The 23344-nt window shown below is 35.2% G+C and overlaps 1 protein-coding gene across 1 annotated transcript in view; it reads right to left on the bottom strand.

The window, feature by feature from the left end:
* Window positions 1-18195, bottom strand: part of LOC141556737 (alpha-1-antiproteinase-like) — a 45978-nt gene extending 27783 nt beyond the window's left edge. Inside the window, exon 1 of the mRNA XM_074291397.1 lies at window positions 18002-18195. The gene's annotated coding sequence lies outside the window, so the exon portion shown is untranslated. The remainder of the gene's footprint in view (window positions 1-18001) is intronic.
* Window positions 18196-23344: the final 5149 nt, after the last annotated feature.

Below are 23344 nucleotides of genomic sequence, written 5' to 3'. Positions count from 1 at the left end.
TCTCCTGTATCTCATAAGTATTCTGTTCTTTTCTTCCTTTCTTTTAAAGCCAACTTTCCCTAGTTCCTCTATCTGACATAATTTTGATTCCTGTTCCCCCATACCAGTTGCCCTTCTTTATGGATAAATTCTCACTTGTCAGTGTTCTTCCAGAAAACTAGTCCCTTGGATGAACATAATTTTCTAGCCATCTCTGATAAGAATAGGTATCTCTTGCTTTTTGTACATCCTTTTCCTGTTTGATATCAACTTTTGGTAACTATGCCACTTACTCACATTGATCTTGCAATTCCCTAGAGCACCCAGGTATTTTTTTACATGAACTGTTTCTATCTATGTCTCTCTCATTCAGTATCTGTGAAATAATTTTCTTAAACCCAAATATAGAAATTCTCATTTATATCTAACATCTTTTGTCTTACTAGTTTTAGCCCAGTATTCTATTTAATTTGAATTAATTCAGGAAACAGTTTAATACCACAACTAGGTGCTAAGCTTTGGTGAAACAAAGATGAAAATAACAAAAATAAGGAACTTCTGGGGAAATAAAAACATGTAGGAAATCTGAATGGAGGTTATGAAGATAGCATTAATTATTAGGCAAAGTCTTTACTGAAGAAATGACACTTGAAGGAAGAGGTTTCGTAAATTCCCCTATCTAAAGAGGGAGTAAGTTCTAGTAAAAAAGATTGACTTTTTTTGAATACATTGTGAAAGGAACTGGAAAATCAAGTTTGGACAATGGCTACCTGACTATTTTGGCTTGAATGAAGAATACGTGAATGGTAATTACATGAAATTAGGCTAGAAGGTAAGCTAGAGATTTTTTTTTAGAGTGCCTTAAATGTCAGTCTGAGGAACTTTGATCTTATCCAAAAGACAATACGGAGTCAGTAAAGTTTTTTGAGTAATTGAGTGATATAGTAAGTTACATACTTTAGTAAGGTTATTTTTGGTAGCTTTTTAGAAGACTCATTAGCGAAGTGAAAAACTAGAAGCCATGAGATCAATTAGGAGGTCATTGTAGCAGCCTAGGAAAGAGATGATGAGAGCTTGAAGATTCTAGCAAGTGGAAATATTTTTGGATCCTGATTCTGTCATCCAATATATTAGTTTTCTCTTCTAGTTATATATCATCCTTAAATTTGATATAAGGGTGTGGGGTATAGCTCTATTTTTTTTTTGTCATGTAAATAATGTATGTCCATAAGACTCTGTTTAGAGGTAAATTAAAGAAAGGGAAAAATTATATATGTAATATGTAATATTTAATATCTATCTATAGATATATCTCTATCTATTTTGTGTGCCCTCCCTCACCTTTTTCCAAGCAAAACATTGATTCCTGCAAGAGGCTAAGGCCAGTGTTTTGTTATTCTGTTCTCTTCAGAGAATTATATTTATTATTATAGAATTATATATGTAAATTATATTTATCTGTTCCTTCAAATAGTATTAGTTTAATGGAAGTAATTTTTATATACAAACAAAACTCTTGGGTGCTATTTCGTAAGGAGGGCTCTAAGCTCTATGTCCAAGACTTGAATTCCTTATTATTGGAAAGTCCACTATGAACATATTTTGCAAATAGAAAGGAAACCATTTATTCAAGTTGACAGCAAAACAGAAATAAGAGAAAATATGCAAATTGACCAAATTATATAGATTAAATGAACTTTTCCTTCAGAAGAAGATAATTCATTTTCTCTCTCAAAAATGGAAATCATAAGGATCTAGGATCTTTCTTTTCCATTCTCATTAACTCTGCCCTACCCTTCTTCCAGGCATGGGGCAATGAGTAATCAATCTTCACCAATAAAGAGAACATTTCATACAACTGGTCCTTAGAGCTAAGGTTTGGACATCTATAACTTAATTCAAGTTGCTGATAAAAATGCTAAATAGAATAAGGTTAAGGGTCCAGACATATGGATATTTACTAGGCACCTCCTGTCAGGTAATTATTGTTTCATTATTTAATGCTTTTTGGGTTTGTTTAGTCAGTCAGTTCTAAGCTTACTTGACTAAATCTAGTCTGCATCTACCACATAAATAGGGAAATCCTTAAATATTTTGTCAAATGTTTTTCTGAAATATAGAATTTAGAACATAATTCTAATTCAGCTCCTTCATTTTACAGAGAAGAAAACTGATATTCAGGATATAAATTTGGCTTAAGTCAGGTCACACAAAGGTCTGTATTGTTGTTTAGTTGTAGCTGACTCTTTTTCACCCATTTGGGATTTTCTTGGCAGAGATACTGTAGTTGTTTGCTATTTTCTTCTCCAGATCATTTTTTTATTAAAAAAAAAAAGCTAGCATTTCTAATACAATATTGAATAGCAGTGATGTTAGTGGGCAACCTTGTTTCACCCCTGCTCTTATTGAGAATGGTTCTAGTTTATCTTCATTACATATGATGCTTGCTGATGGTTTTAAATGGATGCAATTGATTATTTTAAGGAAAAGTCTATTCCTATACTTTCTTGTGTTTTTAATAGGAATGGGTGTTGGATTTTATCAAATGCTTTTTCTGCATCTATTGAGATAATCATATGGTTTTTGTTAATTTGGTTATTGATATAGCCAATTATTTTAATAGTTTTCCTAATATTGAACCAGCCCTACATTCTTAGTATAAATCCTACTTGGTTGTGGTGTATTATCCTGAGAATGATTATCTGTAATATTTTGTTTAAGATTTTTGCATCAATATACATTAGGGATATTGGTCTATAATTTTCTTTCTCTGTTTTCATCCTACATGGTTTAGGTATCAGTACCATGTCTGTATCATAAAAGGAGTTTGGTAGGAGTCCTTCATTCCCTATTTTTTCAAATAGTTTATATAGTATTGGAATTAATTGTTCTTTAAATGTTTGATAGAATCCACATGTAAGTCTATCTGGTCCTGAGGATTTTTTCTTAGGGAGTTGATTAATAGCTTGTTCTATTTCTTTTTCTAAAATGGGACTATTTAAGTAATTTATTTCCTCTTCTGTTAATCTGGGCTATCTATATATTTGTAGGTATTCCTCCATTTCACTTAAGTTGTCAAATTTATTGGCATAAAGTTGGGCAAAATAACTCTTACTTATTGCTCTAATTTTCTCTTCATTGGTGGATAGTTTTTTATTTTTTTATTTTTAAGACAATTTGATTTTCCTCTTTCCTTTTTCTTATCAAATTAATTAAAGGTTTATCTATTGTTTGTTTTTTCACAAAACAAACTCTTAGTTTTATTTATTAATTTGATGGTTTTTTAGTTTTCAATTTATTGATGTCTCCTTTTATTTTTAGAATTTCAAGTTTGGTATTTCATTGGGCATTTTAATTTGTTCTTTTTCTAGCTTTTTAAATTATAAACCCAATTTATTGATCTTCTCTTTCTCTATTTTATGCAAGTAAGCCTCTAGAAAGATAAAATTTTCCCACAAATTTTGGTATGTTTTCTCATTATTATCATTCTCTTGGATGTAATTATGATTTGCTGTTTCACCATTCATTCTTTAGGATGAAATTATTTAGTTTCCAGTTTCTTTTTGGTCTACTTTCCCCTGGCCCTTTATTGAATGTATTTTTTATTGCATCATGATCTGAAAAAAATACATTTACTATTACTGCCTTTCTGCATTTGATTTTGAGGTCTTTATGTCCATTTTTGTATAGGTTCCATGAACTACCGAGAAGAATATGTGCTCCTTTTTGTCTCCATTCAATTTTCTCCAAAGATCTATCATATTTAGTTTTTCTACTTTCTATTTACCTCTTTAACTTCTTATTTATTTTATGGTTTGATTTATCTAGTTCTGAGAGAGCAAGGTTGAGATCTCCCACTGTTATAGTTTTGCTGTCTATTTCTTTTTGCAACTCTCAACTTCTCTTTTAGGAATTTAGATGCTACATCACCTGGTGCATATATGTTTAATATTCATATTACTTCATTATCTATGGTACTCTTTAGCAAAATATAATTTTCTTCCTTATCTCTTTTAATCAGATCAATTTTTTCTTTTGCTTTATCTGAAATGAGGATGGTTACTCCTGCTTTTTTTACTTCACCTGAAGCATAATAGAGTCTACTCCAGCCTTTTACCTTTACTCTGTATGTATCACTCTGCTTTAAATTAATTTCTTGTAAACATGTTGTAGGATTCTGGCTTTTAATCCAGTCTGCTATCAGCTTATATTTTATGGGAGAGTTTACTCTATTCACATTTACAATTAAAACTACTAATTCTATATTTCCTGCCATCTTATTAGCCTCAAATTATACTTTTCTCTTTCCTTTTCCCCTTTCCCTCCTTCCCAGTATTATACTTATGAGCACTATTTGCCTCAAGCAGTTCTCCCCCTTTAAACTCCCCCCCCTTTCTTATGTCTTTCCCCTACTATTTCTCTTTTCCCCTTTCCCCTCCCACTTTTCTGTAAGATGAGAGAAATTTCTCAGTGAAACCAAATAAATCTAATATTCTTTCTTTGAGCCAAATCTGATAAGAGTAAGATTCATACAATATTCATAATTCTTTCCCTAAATTATAATATTTTTTTTGCCTCTTCCTGAGATGTAATTTTCCTCATTTTACCTCCATTTCCCCCCTTTTTTCTGTTACAATCCCCTTTCCATTTCTAGTTTCTTTTTTATATTATAACAGTAAAATCAGATTATACATGTATTCTCAATGTATACCTATAACAGAAATATAGTTCTCAAGAGGTTTTTTTTCTTTTTCTTTTTTTTTTTTTAACCTTTTTATGCTTTGCTTCAATTCTATATTTGAAGGTAAAATTTTTTGTTTAGCCCTGATCTTTTCATCAAAAATACATGGAATTCACAAGTTTCATTGAAATGTCCATCTTCTTCCCTGAAAGAAAATGCTCAGTTTAGCAGGATAATTTATTCTTGGATGCATTCCAAGATCCTTTGCTTTTTGGAACATCAGATTCTAGACCCTTTGATCTTTTACAATGGAATTGCTGGGTCCTGAGTAATCCTTATTGTGATCCCTCAGTATTTGAATTGTTTCTTTTTAGCTGCTTGTAATACTTTTTCTTTGGTTTGATAGTTCTCAAATTTAGCCACAATATTCCTTGGGATTTTAATTTTGGGGTCTCTTTCAGGAGGTGTTCAGTGAATTCTTTCAATAATCATTTTACCTTCTGTTTCAGTGATATCCAGTCTTTGATGATTTCCTGAAAGATAGTGTCCTATGCTCTTTTTTTCATCATGTATTTCAGGGAATCCAAAAATCCTTAGATTTCTCTCCTAGATCTATTTTCCAGGTCAGTTGTTTTCCCCATTAGGCATTTTACATTTTTTTCTACTTTTTTCATTTTTTTTGGTTTTGTTTGACTGATTCTTATTGTCTTATTGAACCATTCATTTCCATTTGTTCAATTCTGAATTTTGGTGTGTTATTTTCTTCATTTACTTTTAAATTTTTTTACTTCTTTTTGTTTTTGTCCAATTTAATTTTTGAATGCATTGTTTTGTTCTATGGAATTTTTTTCCATTTCACAAATTCTGTTTTTTAAAGAGTTATTTTCTTTTTCCATTTCACAAATTTTTTAAAAAATAAGTTATTTTCTTTTTCTGTTTCACAAATTCTGTTTTTCTGGGAGTTGCTTTCTTTTTCTTGTTTATCAAATCTATCTTTTAATGAGTTGTATGCTTTTTCCATTTTACTGTATATTTTATGTTGCCTTTTCTAAACTCTCTTGCAAAGCTTTCATTTCCTTTCCCAATTTTTCTTCTAGCTCTCTTTTAAGATATTTTTAAAGTTCTTTTTTTTAATTTAATTTTTATTTTATTTTATAATTATAACTTTTTTTTTGACAGTACATATGCATGGGTAATTTTTTACAACATTATCCCTTGCACTTACTTCTATTCAGATTTTTTCCCTTCCTCCCCTAACCCCCTCCCCCAGATGGCAGGCAGTCTTATACATGTTAAATATATTACAGTATATTCTAGATACAATATATGTGTGTAGAACCGAATTTTTTGTTGCACAGGAAGAATTGGATTCAGAAGGTAAAAATAACAGTTTACACTCATTTCCCAGTGTTCCTTTTTTGGATGTAGCTGATTCTGTCCATCATTAATCAATTGGAATTGGATTAGCTCTTTTCTATGTTGAAGATATCCACTTCCATCAGCATACATCCTCATATAGTATTGTTGTTGAAGTGTATAATTATCTTCTGGTTCTGCTCGTTTCACTTAGCATCAGTTGATGTAAGTCTCTCCAAGCCTCTCTGTATTTCTCCTGTTGGTCATTTCTTATAGAACAATAATATTCCATAACATTCATATACCATAATTTACCCAACCATTCTCCAATTGATGGATATCCATTCATCTTCCAGCTTCTAGCCACTATGAAAAGGGCTGCCACAAACATTTTGGCACATACAGGTCCCTTTCCCTTCTTTAGTATTTCCTTGGGATATAAGCCCAGTAGTAGTATGGCTGGGTCAAAGGGTATGCACATTTTGATAACTTTTTGGGCATAATTCCAGATTACTCTCCAGAATGGTTGGATTCTTTCACAACTCCACCAACAATGCATCAGTGTCCCAGTTTTCCCACAGCCCCTCCAACATTCATCGTTATTTGTTCCTGTCATCTTAGCCAATCTGACAGGTGTGTAATGATACCTCAGAGTTGTCTTAATTTGCATTTCTCTGATCAATAGTGATTTGGAACACTCTTTCATATGAGTGGAAATAGTTTTAATTTCATCATCTGAAAATTGTCTGTTCATATCCTTTGACCATTTATCAATTGGAGAATGGCTTGATTTCTTATAAATTAAAGTCAATTCTCTGTATATTTTGGAGATGAAGCTTTTATCAGAACCTTTAACTATAAAAATATTTTCCCAATTTGTTACTTCCCTTCTAATCTTGTTTGCATTAGTTTTGTTTGTGCAGAAACTTTTTAATTTGGTGTAATCAAAATTTTCTATTTTGTGATCAATAATGGTCTCTAGTTCTCCCTTGGACACAAACTCCTTCCTCCTCCACAAGTCTGAGAGGTAAACCATCCCATGTTCCTCCAATTTATTTATGATTTCGTTCTTTATGCCTAAATCTTGGATCCATTTTGATCTAATCTTAGTATGTGGTGTTAAATGTGGGTCCATGCCTAGTTTCTGCCATACGAATTTCCAGTTTTCCCAGCAGTTTTTGTCAAATAATGAATTCTTATCCCAAAAGTTGGGATCTTTGGGTTTGTCAAAGATTAGATTGCTATTTTTATTCACTATCTTGCCCTGTGAACCTAACCTATGCCACTGATCAACTAGTCTATTTCTTAGCCAATACCAAATGGTTTTGGTGACTGTTGCTTTATAATATAGCTTTAAATCAGGTACACTTAGACCACTTTCTTCTGACTTTTTTTTTCATTAGTTCCCTTGAAATTCTCGACCTTTTATTCTTCCATATGAATTTTGTTGTTATTTTTTCTAGGTCATTAAAATAGTTTCTTGGGAGTCTGATTGGTATAGCACTAAATAAATAGATTAGTTTGGGGAGTATTGTCATCTTTATTATATTCGCTCGGCCTATCCAAGATCACTGAATGTCTTTCCAATTATTTAAATCTGACTTTATTTTTGTGGCAAGTGTTTTGTAATTTTGCTCATATAATTCCTGACTCTCCTTTGGTAGATATATTCCCAAATATTTTATATTATCGACTGTTATTTTGAATGGAATTTCTCTTTGTATCTCTTGCTGTTGGATTGTGTTGGTAATGTATAAAAATGCTGAGGATTTATGTGGATTTATTTTGTATCCTGCAACTTTGCTAAAATTCTGAATTATTTCTTTTTTCTTTTTTTTTTTTTTAAGTTGAATTTTTTTTTTTTTTATTCATTTTTCCAAATTATCCCCTCCCTCCCTCCACTCCCTCCCCCCGATGGCAGGTAATCCCATACATTTTACATGTGTTACAATATAACCTAGATACAATATATGTGTGTAAATACCATTTTCTTGTTGCACATTAATTATTAGCTTCCGAAGGTATAAGTAACCTGGGTAGATAGACAGTAGTGCTAACAATTTACACTGAATTATTTCTAATAGCTTTTTAGCAGAATCTTTGGGGTTCTCTAAGTATACCATCATGTCATCTGTGAAAAGTGATAATTTGATTTCCTCATTTCCTACTCTAATTCCTTGAATCTCTTTCTTGGCTCTTATTGCCGAGGCTAGAGTTTCTAGTACTATATTGAATAGTAATGGTGATAGTGAGCAACCTTGTTTCACTCCTGATCTTACTGGGAAAGGTTCCAGTTTATCGCCATTACATATGATGTTTACTGACGGTTTTAAATATATGTTCCTTATTATTTTAAGGAATAATCCACTTATTCCTATACTCTCAAGAGTTTTTAGTAGGAATGGATGTTGGATTTTATCAAATGCTTTTTCTGCATCTATTGAGACAATCATATGGTTTTGTTAATTTGGTTATTGATATAGTCAATTATACTAATAGTTTTCCTAATATTAAACCAGCCCTGCATTCCTGGTATAAATCCCACTTGGTCATAGTGTAATATCCTGGGGATGATTTTCTGAAGTCTATTTGCTAATATCTTATTTAAGATTTTAGCATCAATATTCATTAAGGAAATTGGTCTATAGTTTTCTTTCTCAGTTTTCAATCTACCTGGTTTAGGTATCAGTACCATGTCTGTGTCATAGAAGGAATTTGGTAGGATTCCTTCAATCCCTATTTTTTCAAATAGTTTACATAGCATTGGAGTTAGTTGTTCTTTAAATGTTTGGTAGAATTCACCTGTAAATCCATCTGGTCCTGGGGACTTTTTCTTAGGAAGTTGGTTAATAGCTTGGTCTATTTCTTTTTCTGAGATGGGACTATTTAGACTACTTACTTCTTCCTCTGTTAATCTGGGCAAGCTATATTTTTGAAGGTATTCTTCCATTTCATTTAAGTTATCGAATTTATCGGCATAAAGTTGAGCAAAGTAGCTCCTAACTATTGTTCTAATTTCCTCTTCATTAGTGGTGAGTTCACCCTTTTCATTTTCAAGACTATCAATTTGCTTTTTCTCTTTCCTGTTTTTAATCAGGTTTACTAAGGGTTTGTCTATTTTGTTGGTTTTTTCATAAAACCAACTCTTAGTTTTATTAATTAATTCAATAGTTTTTTTACTTTCAATTTTATTAATCTCACCTTTTATTTTTTGAATTTCAAGTTTTGTGTTTGTCTGGGGGTTTTTAATTTGTTCCTTTTCTAGCAATTTTGGTTGTAAGCCCAATTCGTTGGCCCTCTCTTTCTCTATTTTATGCAAGTAGGCCTGTAGAGATATAAAACTTCCCCTTATTACTGCTTTGGCTGTATCCCACACATTTTGGTGTGATGTCTCATTATTGTCATTTTCTTGGGTGAAGTTATTAATTATGTCTATGATTTGCTGTTTTACCCAATCATTCTTTAGTATAAGATTATTTAGTTTCCAATTATTTTTTGGTCTATTTTCCCCTGGCTTTTTATTAAATGTTATTTTGATTGCATTATGGTCTGAAAAGGATGCATTTACTATTTCTGCCTTACTGCATTTGATTTTGAGGTTTTTATGCCCTAGTATATGATCAATTTTTGTATAGGTTCCATGAACTGCTCAGAAGAAAGTATATTCCTTTCTGTCTCCATTTAGCTTTTGCCAAAGATCTATCATATCAAACTTTTCTAGTATTCTATTTACCTCTTTGACTTCTTTCTTATTTATTTTGTGGTTTGATTTATCTAATTCTGAGAGTGCAAGGTTGAGATCTCCCGCTATTATAGTTTTGCTATCTATTTCCTCTTGCAGCTCTCTTAATTTCTCTTTTAAGAATTTAGATGCTGCAACACTTGGTGCATATATGTTTAATATTGATACTGCTTCATTATTGATGCTGCCCTTTAGCAGGATATAATGCCCTTCTTTATCTCTTTTAATTAGATCAATTTTTGTTTTTGCTTGATCTGAGATGAGGATGGCTACTCCTGCTTTTTTGGTTTTGCCTGAAGCATAGTAGATTCTGCTCCACCCTTTTACTTTTAGTTTGAATGTCTCACCCTGTTTCAGGTGTGTTTCCTGTAAACAACATATAGTAGGATTCTGACTTTTAATCCAGTCTGCTAACTGCTTCCTCTTTATGAGGCAGTTTGCCCCATTCACATTTATGGTTAGAAGGACTAATTCTATATAGCTTGCCATCCTATTAACCCCTGCTTATGCTTTTCCCCTTTCCTTCCCTTTTACCCTCCTACCCAGTATTAAACTGGTGAACACCACTTGCTTTTCACAGCCCTCCCTTTTTAGGATCCCTCCCCCACCTTAAAGTTCCTCCCCTTATTTTACCCCTTTTCCTCGAAATTTCTGTATTCCCTTCCCCTTAGCTTACTCCTTCCCTTTCACTTTTCAATGAAGTGGAAGAAGTTTCACCATAAATCGAATATGTCTATTGATACACGCTATGTTCATCTCCCTCCTTTCTTTCTCTCAGATATAATAGGTTACCTTTGTCTCTTCATGAGATGTAGTACCACCACTTTACACTTTTTTATGATATAATCTCCTTTCCACCTCTAGTTTCTAAGACAAATTGTACATATGTTCTTTACATATTTTTTTAACAGAAGTATAGTTCTCAAGATTTCTTTTTACCTTTTTAGAAATCTCTTGAGTTCTGTATTTGAAGATCAAACCTTTTATGTAGGTCTGGTTTTTTCATCAAAAATAGATGGAATTCATTTATTTCGTTAAATGTCCATCTTCTTCCATGGAAAACGATGCTCATTCTTGCTGGGTAAGTTATTCTTGGCTGCATACCAAGTTCCTTAGCCTTTCGGAATATCATGTTCCAGGCCCTGCGTTCTTTTAATGTGGATGCTGCTAGATCCTGGGTTATCCTTATTGTGGATCCTCCATATCTGAATTGTTTTTTTCTAGCAGCTTCCAATATCTTTTCCTTTGTCTGATGGTTCTTGAACTTGGCCACTATATTTCTTGGCGTTTTGATTTTAGGGTCCCTTTCAGTAGGTGATCGATGAATTTTTTCAATGTCTATTTTACCCTCTGTTCCCAGAATGTCTGGGCAGTTCTCTTTGATAATTTCCTCGAAAATGGTGTCCAAGCTCTTTTTTTCTTCCCATTTTTCAGGGAGTCCAATTATTCTCAAATTGTCTCTCCTGGATCTGTTTTCCAGGTCTGTTGTCTTTCTGGTAAGGTACTTGACATTCTTTTCAATTGTTTCCTTTCTCTGGTTTTGCTTGACTCCCTCTTGGTTTCTCCTTGAGTCATTCATTTCTACTTGTTCCAGTCTAATTTTCAATGATGTATTTTCTTCACTCACTTTTTTTATATCTCTTTGTAATTGTCCAATTGAGTTTTTATCTTCTATGGAATTTTTTTCCATTTTATCCATTTTATTTTTTAGAGAGCTGTTTTCTTTTACCAGCTCACTAATCCTGTTTTCCTTGGAGTTGTTTACCTTTTCCAGCTCACTAATCTTGTTTCTCAATGATTTGATTTCTTTATCCACTCTGTCTTTGAATGCATGGGATGACTTCTCCAGGCTCTCTTGCCAAGCTTCCCTTTCCTTTTCCCATTTCTCTTCCAGCTCTCTTGTGAGAGCCTTTTTGATTTCCTCTATGAGGTTCTTTTGTATTGAGGAGCAGCTTATATCCCTCCCAGGGGATACATCTGGGGACAGTCTGTTCCTAGTCTCCTCAGCATTTGAAGTCTGCTCCCTCTTCACACAGAAGCTGTCAATGGTTAGAACCCTTTTGAATTTTTTGTTCATTTTGTCAGAGTAGGAATCAAAGAAAACAAACTGACAAGAGAAACAATTGGTCTGTTTTGCGGGGGATGGGGCTGGATGGTATTAATGGGCTTCCTCTACAGACTGGGGGTAGGGCAGCAACTAACAGAACAGCAATGACTGTACTGAGTCTGCGCTCTGAGGCTCTGAGAACGCACTGAGTCAGTCCAGGTGGGGGTTGGGGGTGGCCGGGTTCTGAGAGACGCTGGCTTTCTGGGGTTTTAATCTTCACCTCTGGTGTTTACACCCTATCCGCTGCTCCCGGCTTGCTGCCAAGACAGAGTATCCACACTGGGGTAAAAGCCTTTTTGCAGAAATGTCAGAGATCGTACCCCTCCCCCTCTGGTCTGAGCTGTGTGAGCTGCCTGTCTCACTCTGGCTTGCCTGCCCTCAGTCTGCGCCCAGTCTGATTGACCCTCCCCCAAGCAAACACAGACCTTTTCTGGCGACTTTCAAGGATGTCTTCTCTTGGTGATTATTTGTGGATTTCTTTCTGCGTCAAGCATTAAGCCTGAGGCTTGTCATGAAGTACGTTCTGAGAGAAAATGAGGAGCTCAAGCAGCTGTCTGCCTCCACGCCGCCATCTTGGCCGGAAGTCCGCACATTTTCAATAAAAAGGAAAACAAAGGGAGAGCACAGGGCGTCTCTTTAAAGTTCTTTTAGGAGAGCCTTGTGTGATGGGAACTAGATTATATCACCTTTTGGAGGTTCATCTGGAGGCAATTTGCCTTTATTCTCCTCAGAATTTGAAATCTGTTCTTCTCTTTTGCCATAAAAGCTGTCAATTGTTAGAGTCCTCTTTACTTTTTTACTCATTTTTTTAAAAAGTAAAGGTCCGCCTTTAGGGCAGGAGAGATTTTCCTAGCCCCTGGAGCTGCTATTCACTCCTGCTGCTGGGTCTCTCACATGGAGTCAGCAATGCCCCAGGACTCTGCACTGTCTGTGCTGGCATTTGTGGTCAGCTACCAGAGACTCGCTGTCTCTCTCCTGCTTCCAATTGAAACAGACCTTCTCTAGTTCACTTCCTCTTGCAAACTCTCTGCAATGCAAACTCTCTGCATTACCACACTGAGACTGCTCTACCCCAGGACTCTGTTCTGTCTGCACTGGTGTTTGTGGTCAGCTGTTTGTGCTTCACTTCTTGTCTCCTGTTTCTGATTGAAACACATCTTTTCTGGTCCGTTTCTTCCCATAAATTCTCTGCCCCAGGACTCTGAACTGTCTGTGTTGGCATTTGTACTAGTTGCCCTAGATGCCTCCCTCCTGTTTGCAGTTAAAACAGACTTTTTTTTTGGCGATCTTTGAAATTATCTTCTGCTGATAATTTGTTATACTCCCAATATTTGTGGGTTCTGCCCATCCAGAGCTAATTCAGAGGCTGGATTTCGTAATTATTGTGAGGGTTGTAAAAAAAAAGGTCAGAGAGAAATGGGTATCATCTCCACCATCTTGAAGTATCTCTCATCATATATTTTTGCATTTACTAAGACACTTTGAATCTATTAAGTTTTACACAAACAAGAATGATAAATTTATGGATTTTGTTTCTTAGTGCTTTCAGGAAGTGGATTTGCAAAAGAGAATTCTGGGTTACATTCAACAACAAATGTTGTGAAAGTGATGAAATATCCCTCAGAGAAAAAAAAAATTCCCAAATTCAAATATTCTTCTTATGTCTTAAAAAAAAAGAACAATAAAACTGCTTACAAATGGATTAATCTTATGACTTTATCAGATGAACAAGAATGTTTTCTGAGAAACCTCCAAATGAAATACCTGTTGCTGACTTGCTTTTACATTAAGTTATTAATCTAAAAGCAATCAGCTCTTTTCTTATTAACTTTCTTTTTATTTTCCTCCATTGTATTGTGCTTTTTGCCTCATATAAAGATATCCAAGGCTCTTTGGTGTTGAAAAGTATTTAAAGCACAGAGAAACTGTCTATAAAAAAATTCCCCCAATTTTCTGCTTTCTTTCTAATCTTTACTACATTTTTTTATTTGTACAATATCTTTTTAATTTAATATAATCAATATTATTCATTTTATACCTAACTTTGCACTCTAGATCTTGATTATTTTTTTAATTAAGCTTTTTATTTTCAAAATATGCACGTGGATAATTTTTGACATTTATCCTTACAAAATCTTGTGTTCTAAATTTTTTCCCTCCTTTCTCCCTAATACATATAAACATGTACAATTCTTCTATCATGCTGCACAAGAAACATCAGATCAAAAAGGGAAAAAAAGAGAAAGAAAATAAAATGCAAGCAAATAACAAAAAGAGTGAAAATATTGTGTTGTGATCCACACTCAGTTCCCACAGTCTTCTCTCTGCATATAGATGGTTTTCTTCATCACAGGACTATTGGAATAAATCCACAAGTCTGATACTTTACACCCCCACACACACACCCACACCCACACCCATACACACCCATATATATATATGTGAAAAATAAAAAGGAAATTTATATAATAAATGTGTATTTAAAAGGAATAAGTTGTACATAATGAATTTGTAATTTCTTGTAATCATCTTTTTTTGTTGTACTATAATATAGACATTCTTGTTTTATGACACAAATTTTAAAAAAACATCAGATGTTTATATATTTTCTGCTCAACATTCAGTCTATAGCCTTCTTTTCAATTTAAGAAGCACAACATTTGGGGAGCATTATGGGAAAATGATGGAATAGATCAGAAAATTCCAAGCTCTACAGATTTTCCCTACAAACAAAACAAAATTTCTCCTCAAGGCAAACTTAGACTAGTGGGAAAAAAAAATAAACTTTTGGACAGAACAGGGGACCTTCTAGGACAACCAGAGAAAGCAGGAAGAGAGATCCTAAGAGGGAGAGTTAACTTTTGTGAAGTGTAAATACCTTCAGGCTAGCTCTGGGGGGAGGCTCTGGGACTAGCTGTGTTCAGAGATAGCCTTAGTCTAAACCACAGGAACTTTTACCTCCCAGACCATGTGGAGTCAGGGGTTTGAGTCTCACAAGATTGAGGAAACTTCATCTGATAAGGAGCACCAGACCCAGTTGTGCAGCCTGGGAAAGAAGGAAACAGCACATATCTGGTGAGTACAGAAGCAGGAGGCAAAGTAGCTTCTAATTGTAGTCACTAACAAGAGGGTAGAGTTCTTGGTTTTGAGGTTCAAGTTCAGAGGAGAGGACTGACAGAAGACCTGAAGCCAGAGGCACCATCCCCTAACCCCAAAACTGGAGGTGATTACATTATTAGGTTTTTATTAAAAAAAAAATGAACTGGCAAAGAAGAAAGACCGAAATTCATCTTCAGAAAAGGATATGGAAGTTAATAAAACAAAACAAAACAAAACAAAACAAACCTTTCTTACCCCAAAGAATAAATGATTTACCTGCCCAAAAAAGAATTTATAGAAGAACTCAAAAAAGACTTTAAAAAAATCAAATGATAGAGATTGAGGAAAAACTAAAACAAACAAACAAACAACATCCCCTCCCCCCAAACAATCCAAGAAAAATAAGACTATTAAAAGACTAACATAAAAAGGCTTGCTCTGGCATCTGTAAAGTGTGTTACCATTCTACAAAATTGGGAACATCCATTCTTGCAAGAATATACAATAAAATCTTTCCAGCATTCATCAATGAGTCAGTGAAGTTTTTGATAAAATATTTTGTTTCTTGCAGATTGGAGGCTTGTCCAGGATCCAAACATCCTGGAGTGGGGGTGGGGTGGCAGGGAGGCAGCTGCTGTCAAAGGACAGAAAGATATGTACTGATCCCTAGATTGGCTGTGGGTGTCTCTCCTCATGGATTGTTTGAGATTCTAGGACCACTCTGATGAGTTTTACCACAGATGAATCCAGGAAATCAGGAAGGAAAAAAGAAAGTAGGTACAATGGTAACCAGGCAATTCTATGTACAGACCAAGGGCAAGAGGCACTTACAGAGGTTTGATGAGATGTAGGATGTAGGATGAGAGAAAATAGAAATTTAAAGGCACCAGGGAAATAAGGAAGAAGCAAGGGAACTCCTATGGAAATTTCTCCAAATAGTCACTTTAGGGAGAATGTCTGGAAGTAGTTTGAAATCTAGGATTGAGTGCTCTGGGATCATGGGAGTGTGGAAGATTTCCACACAAGAGTACAGAAAAGATCTGCACAGGGAAACTTGTCAGGAACAGATAAGTATTAGTATATTTATAAGAAGTTTTAGGGAAGAAGGATAAGGGAATTAAAGAACTGGGGCTCTCAAAGAGGCTCTTCTTTAAGAAACAGTTCTCTAAAAGGAAGTGAAAACAGGTATGTTGAAATACCAGGAAAGAGCCAAATTTGTACTAGACAGAAAGAAAAAGAATTTAAACACAGTTTCTGTTTGTCTATATATTTGTGTCTTTTGTCCTTGTCTTGTCTTTGTTTGATTCTAAGTTTCTCTCTCAGTAAGCTGAATTACAAATGAAGAGATCTGGCTCTGTTTGATTAGGTCCAATAGATAAAGTTAGAATTACTTTCAGTTATTTGTGCTGTCTGGCCATGGGTTTTTGGAAATGCCTGGGTACTAATCTTTAGTATTGAAATATTGCTGATGGAAACTGGAAACTGTATTTGATTTGATTTTGAGCCAAGGACTGAATTTTGGAGAAATTGTATGTTGTGCAATTGGTAGGGTTATGTGCAGTCTTGTTAAATGGGTATTGTGGGGAGATTATGTGAAGTCTCACCTAAAGTTGTTTAGCTGTTCTGAAATTTGGAGTTTTTCTTGCTTCTTTCCTTGGACAAAGAGATTTATTTGCAGAGTAGAGCTTACAGATTTTTGTCATGAAGATTAAGGCATGATGGAAGCAGATGGAGTAAGCTAGAATCAGAGTGGGAAGAAAGTGCACTAAAAGAATGTGTATATGGAGGGAAAAGTGAAGAGATTAAGGCATGAGAAAGTGAAAGGAGGAGGCCAAGGTTAAATGTGGTCTGCTTCTCCTTCCCTTTCTACTGAGTACTACCAAAGTAGAAGGCTCAGCTATTTAAAACTTGAATGTCTAGAGTTAAAGAAAGAAGAGAAGAAAAGTTACCTTGTGAATTTTGATGGGGAGGTTTAATAGGTTAGGAAAGAATTTAATTATACAGTTTGGTTTAGAACTAAAATTTCAAGATCAACAAGTTATGATCAGTATGGTTGTCCATGAGGAAGAAGATGGGGAGAGGCAAATGGTTCCTATGGTCTGGGTAGGGGAGGAGAATTTCCTATCCTCAATCCCATAAAGGTGATGCTTAAGAAAGGGGCCAAAGGGAACTCCAAATAGTCACAGATACTGAATTAGATTGTATTAATAAAATTTCCAGTTGTGCCCCACTCTTACATCTTGGTTAGCCATCTGAGCATGAATAGCTCAATGTAGCTGACATGAAGCCTTCTGGATCAGCCCCCCCCCCCCCCCCCCCCCCCCTACCAAAGGAGAGTAGAGTTCTATTTGCTTTGAAAAGGAAAATCCTTTTAATGTGTATGAACATCTGAGTCCAGAGTGTGAAGTCTTATAATTTGCAGTCAAGTTTCCAATTTTTTTTTTTTTTTTTTTTTTTTTTTAGGCTGGGGTTAAGTGACTTGCCCAGGGTCACACAGCTAGGAAGTGTTAAGTGTCTGAGACCAGATTTGAACTCTGGTCTTCCTGAATTCAGGGGTGGTGCTCTATCCACTGCACCACCTAGCTGCCCCTCAAGTTTCCAATTTTAACATACACACCACTTTGAACAATTATTTTAAAATTGACTTAACTTTAACTTATAAGATTCCCCAAATTCTAATTAAATGTTCTAGTCAAACTGAATGATCATTTTGTTATTTTCCAATTCACCCAGTTTTTACTGACAGTGCCCACAAAAGCAGGCTAGGTCCTGAGGACCAGGCATGCTAACCTTAATTTAGTGAAATTGCTTCCAAGTTACTTTTACATACATACACACCAAAAAAATCATGTATCTCAATATTGGAAAATTATCAAATATGAAACAATTATATCTAACAAAACAGATAGCATTCATATAGCATTTGCTTTATGCTAAGCACTTTTGCAATCATGTGATCTTCATAACAACAGATAAACTAATTTTGCAAAAAATTACACAACTAATACATTTATGCAACAGAGAATGGGAGGCTTACCAAAAGCAGAGGTTGACTGACTTTTCTGCCTCACACTGCCATGCTTGATACTGCAAGAGGCATCTAGATTCTTCTTAGACAGTTGTTAGACAAAAGCTGCTGAAGGATGGAGTGACTAGTGACAAGATTTCCCTTTTATGGTAGGTTGAGGTGCCAAGGCTTAGGGAATGCTGACTATAGGAACTGATCCCCACTGCACCCACAAACTGAGTTGGGGAGGTGCTTGGGCAAGGAATGTGGGATTCCCACTGCTGTTGCTGCTTCCATTATTTCTAAAGGTGGGGCAGAATTTGAGTTTCCTTACATTTCTTTAGCATTGTCTTTTCTTAATCTGATCTGAGAGGAGAGGGGCCATTGATTTAGCAATCCCCACAACTGAGATACACTCAGGACTTTGAGCTTCTGGGGTGCTTTCCCAAAGGAGTATCTCTGGACAAGATAGGAGTCAAGGAAGGGGTTCTCAAACTTTGAGAATCTGCTAAAATGTTATTTTAGTCATTCCATAATTTTAATTAGATAACTTTATTTCTGTAGCCCCCAGCTTGGCCAGAACTGGAGTCCACAGGAAAAGTCAGTTTTTTCCACTTTTTAAGGTGGGAATCAAGGATATTGAGAATTTTTTCCCCAGTGTTCTAACTACAGCATGGAAATTTTTTCTTGCTGGCTGTATTTTAAATCTTTCTAGGCAACAAAATCCAGCTCACAGAACAAACATGACAGACATTCTGTACAAAGATACAGATAGATAAAAATGACATGGAAGAGGACTGTCCCACTTTTGCCAAAAGTCACAAATTTTCTATTCCTATTGCTTTGCCTTCTCTGGTGTCCCAGAGAAGGTGAAAAGATGGCAAAGTTTCCTTAGTCAAAAAGGAACTTTGCCAAGAAATGTCAAGAAATCCAAGCATAGGCATCCCTGGTCAAGGAAAGTTTGCAGATGACCCAGACAAAGTCTTCCTGAGTTCTTGAGGTGTTCTAGCTATAGTATAATGGGGAGAAGATGATGGAGAGATTGCCTTGACAAAGACAGGGTGAAGCCAGGGGAGAATTGCAGTGTTTTGCTCTACCTATTACGTTCTGTGAGGGAATAAATCAGGCTGTACCAGTCTCTTTTCCTAGCTATGGAAATCTCTCAGCTAGCCTCTTATGGCAGGATGAAAAATTCCCCAAACTAAGAACTGCAGCAGCTTGTACCCAACTCTGGAATGTAATTGCGAATAGCTTTGGCAATTTCTCAGGGATGAATATATCCCAAGGCTTGGGTGATATTGTAGAAGCAACACTTTCAGACCTGCTTTATCTTGGAACTGAGAGGGCACCTGTGCACGGATCCAATTTGGCTTTTCCTTTTACACTGCCATTCAAAGAATCTAGTAAGACTAGATTAGGAAAAAGTAAATTGAGGGGAGTACTGGGTGAATTTAAGGCTAAAAATCAAGTCATTTCTGGATTTGGATCATTACTCTTCTGGTGGCTTCATGTTCCCACCATTATGTATACCATGCCTTATTATGAGAACGATTCAAAGCATTGTCCAGAGTATGGGGAACATTCATATATCTGAGGGCAATAATGTTAAAATGATAATTGTCAAGGATTAATAATTGTGTCAGTAGTGATGATGAATGTGGATTGATGTTAAGAAAATTTGAGAGTCAAAACTCTCATCAAGAAGAAAAGAGAGGGATTGTGAGAAATAGAGTTTTGCAATCTTAGGTGTTTTGCTTTCACAGATGTCCTTGAGAAAGGATAAATACTCCAGAAAATGTGCAAAGGTTGCACTTGAGGGGGGGGAGGGGCAGATTGTTCCATGGATAAGAAAGGATTGGGAAAGTGGGGGTGTGACCAACAGTAGGAGCTCAAAGAACAAAAGGAAGAGTTTCTCTGGTCACATTTTGCTTAGATTTGGGTGTATTATCACCTTATAAGGGAGAATTGTAACCTGGAAGGATCTTGACCAAACAGGATCCTGATGGGAGGAATAGGACTAATTAGCTAACTAACATAAAAAGGGACTTGCTCAGGGTCACACAGCTAGGAAGTGTTAAGTGTCTGAGGCCAGATTTGACTTCAGGTCCTCCTGACTTCAGAGCTGGTAATAAGAAAATGACTTTTTGACAATTTGAATTGGGCAAGGGGAAGCCAGTGAAGTTATAAGAAACCAAGAAATAATAAAACAAAATATAAAGCAAGAAAAAAATAGAAGAGAATGTGAAACATTCCATAAGAGAAAAAACAGATCTGGAGAACAATCAAGAAGAAAAAACATAAGAATAATTGAAAATTATAACAAATTATAACAAAAAAATGAATCTTCACAGAATAATACGAGATAATTAAATAAAATTATCCTGAAGTGATAGATCAAGAGGAGAAAGTGGAAATAGGAAAAATCCACTTATTACTACATCAAAGAGATCCTACAAGGAAAATATATGAAAATATCATTGCTAAATTTTGAAGTATGTCCCATATTAAAGAAAAAAATTATAAACCAAAAGAATGACAACCCTCCCCCCCCCCCAACAACAATAAAAGCAAATCTACTAGAGCTACAATAAGAATAGCATAGGATTTATTAGCATCTACCAATAAAAGACCAAGGGTTCTGGAACATTATATAAAGCAATCAAGAGAACTAGAATTATGGTTGAAAATATTATATCTTGCAAAATTAATTATAATATTGAATGGAAAAAGAGGATATTTAACAAATTATCAGATATTAAGAATTTTGTTTCAAACAAAACTGAACTCAATGGAAAATTTAACATTTAAGAGCCAACATCAAAGACTAATTCCAAGGAATTCAATAAGGACAAATTATTTATGTTTTTTATGTGGAAAGAACCAACGCAGAGGGATTAGATAGAGGAGGAGGGATGGTAGTTCTGAAAACCTATTAGCATTGGGCATGGGTTAAAGAGGGAATAATACGTATGTGTGTGTATGTGTGTGTGTATGTGTGTGTGTGTGTGTGTGTGTGTGTGTGTGTGTGTGTGTGTGTCTTTGTATATGTAGTTGTTTCATGGATATAGTTTACAAAAGCAATTTTAGAGAGTAGAGTCAAGATGGCAAAGTGAAGCCAGGAAACTGCTCAAACTCTCCCAGTTTTCCTCAGAAACCATATGAAATCAAGCCTCTAAACAGATGTTGATGGAATGAAATAGTCTCACTGAGGTGAAAAAGGTTCAGTCTAACTCAGACAGACTTTAGCAAAGCCAGCAAGAGGGTCTTAATAACAGCAAGTAAGCAATTGAGACCTTTGGTCCTGGCTCAGTAGAGAAGCAAATCAGTGGGGCAGCCAGGTCAGAAGGTAAACTCTGGAAAGCCAGAATGTTTCTGAAAAGAATAGGCAAAGTTATCCCCTAAAAACACAAAAAGCCCCTGTGTTCAAAGCCAAGATTCAGACCTGCATAGGAAGCTTGAAACAATATCCTCTTTGCCCCAGGAGCAGAGTTTGAACATAAAAGTAAAAAAAAAAACAAAAAGGAAATGCCAAAAGAAAAGGAAAGAAAATGAGCAAGAGACAGAAAAGAATTTTGACCATAGAAAGCTACTATGGTGACTGGGAAGACTAAAACACCAACTCAGATGAGGACCAAATGTCTACAGATGAAATCTAAAAGAGTGTTATGAATTGGACTCATACTCAAAGAGGATTCTTGGAAGTGTTCATAAAAACATTTTTAAAAGGCAAATAAGAGAGATAGAAGAAAAAATGAGAAAAGAAATGAGTTATATAAGAGAGAGTTAACAGCTAGAAAAGGATGGTAATTCCTTAAAAAATACAACTGGCCAAATGCAAAAACAATCCACTGATGAAAGCAATACTTTCAAAAGTAGAATTAACCAAATGGAAAAAAGAAATACCTAAGCTAACTAAAGAAAATTACACATTAAAAATTAGAACAGGGCAAATGGAAACTAATGATTCTCTGAGACATAAAGAATCAGTCAAACTGAAAAGGATGAAAAAATGGAAGAAAATGTGAAATACCTCATTAGAAAAACAACCAACTGGGAAAATAGATCCAGAAGAGACAATTTAAAAATTATTAGTTTACCTGAAGGCCATGACTCAAAAAAGAACCTGGATAGCATTCTTCAAGAGATAATCAAAGAAAACTGCCCTGATGTTCTTTCTAGAAATAGAGGGGGAAATACTCATTGAAAGAATACATTGATCACCTTTGGAAAAAGATACCACAAAGAAAAATCCAACGAGCATTGTTGCAAAACTTCAAAACTACCATCTCAAGGAAAAAATACTGCAAGCTGCCAGACAAAAACAATGGAAATATCAAGGAGCAACAGTCAGAAGTGTAAAGTCTGGGCTAGCAACCTAGAGGCCTCAGGAACAGCCAGAGTCAGGACAAGTAAAAGTCTTTGGTCTTTAGGGGGAGAAGTGAAGGAGACAGATAAACCATCATGAGGCTCACCACCAACTTCTCTTTTCCTTGTCCTCTGCAAAGTGAAGATCTTTGGCCTCTGTCACCCCACCCTCTAATCCTTACCTACAATTCTCTTAACCCCAAACATTGAGCCAGCATTAACTGTGAGTAGAGCAATTCCAAATATATGCTAACAGAGTCATTGTGGAATAGGTAATTGGACTTAAGTGCTCAATTGCCTGATTCAAGTGCACCTATTCAAAGTTTCAGCCCTTTGAAAGGATTATCCAGGGTCTGGCAGCTTCTACAATAAAGGATTGGAGGGCCTGAAATAATATATTCCAGAAGGCAAAGGATTTGAAGTTATAATCAAGAATTAATCATCCAGTGAAACTCAGCATCATTTTTCAGGGGAGGCAATAGATCTTCAATGAAGTAATTTAATCACTTCTATTGAAAAAAAATCAGAACAAAACAAAATTTAATCTACAAACACAGGACTCAAGAGAATGAGGGAAAGGTAAATTGTGGAAAATATTTACTATTTAAAAGTTGAATTATTTACAAGCCTAGGTGGAAAAATGATATCTGGAATTCTTGAGAACTGTATCTGTTACTGGAGCAGATAGAAGAGGGCATCACATGGACAGAGAATGTGGTTGTGAATGAAATCTGATGTGATGACATCAAAGAAAAAGACATTAAGGGGTGGTAAAAGGAAGGAAAGCACATCTCGATAAAGGGTACTTTAAACAATGAAGTTGTAATGATATTAAATGTATATGCACTAAGTGGTAGGCCCTACAAATTCCTAGAGAATATATTAAGCCAGTTAAAGGAAGAAACAGCAAAACTTTATTAGTGAGGAATCTCTACCTTCCCCTCTCAGAATCATACAAATCTAACCACAAAATAAATAAGAAAGAAACTAGGGAGGTTAATAGGATCC

The sequence above is a fragment of the Sminthopsis crassicaudata genome, chromosome 2 (genome assembly GCF_048593235.1).
Source record: "Sminthopsis crassicaudata isolate SCR6 chromosome 2, ASM4859323v1, whole genome shotgun sequence".
Classification (NCBI taxonomy): domain Eukaryota; kingdom Metazoa; phylum Chordata; class Mammalia; order Dasyuromorphia; family Dasyuridae; genus Sminthopsis; species Sminthopsis crassicaudata.
Note: the sequence above shows the minus strand (reverse complement) of the source record. Positions and strands in the feature narration are given on the sequence as shown.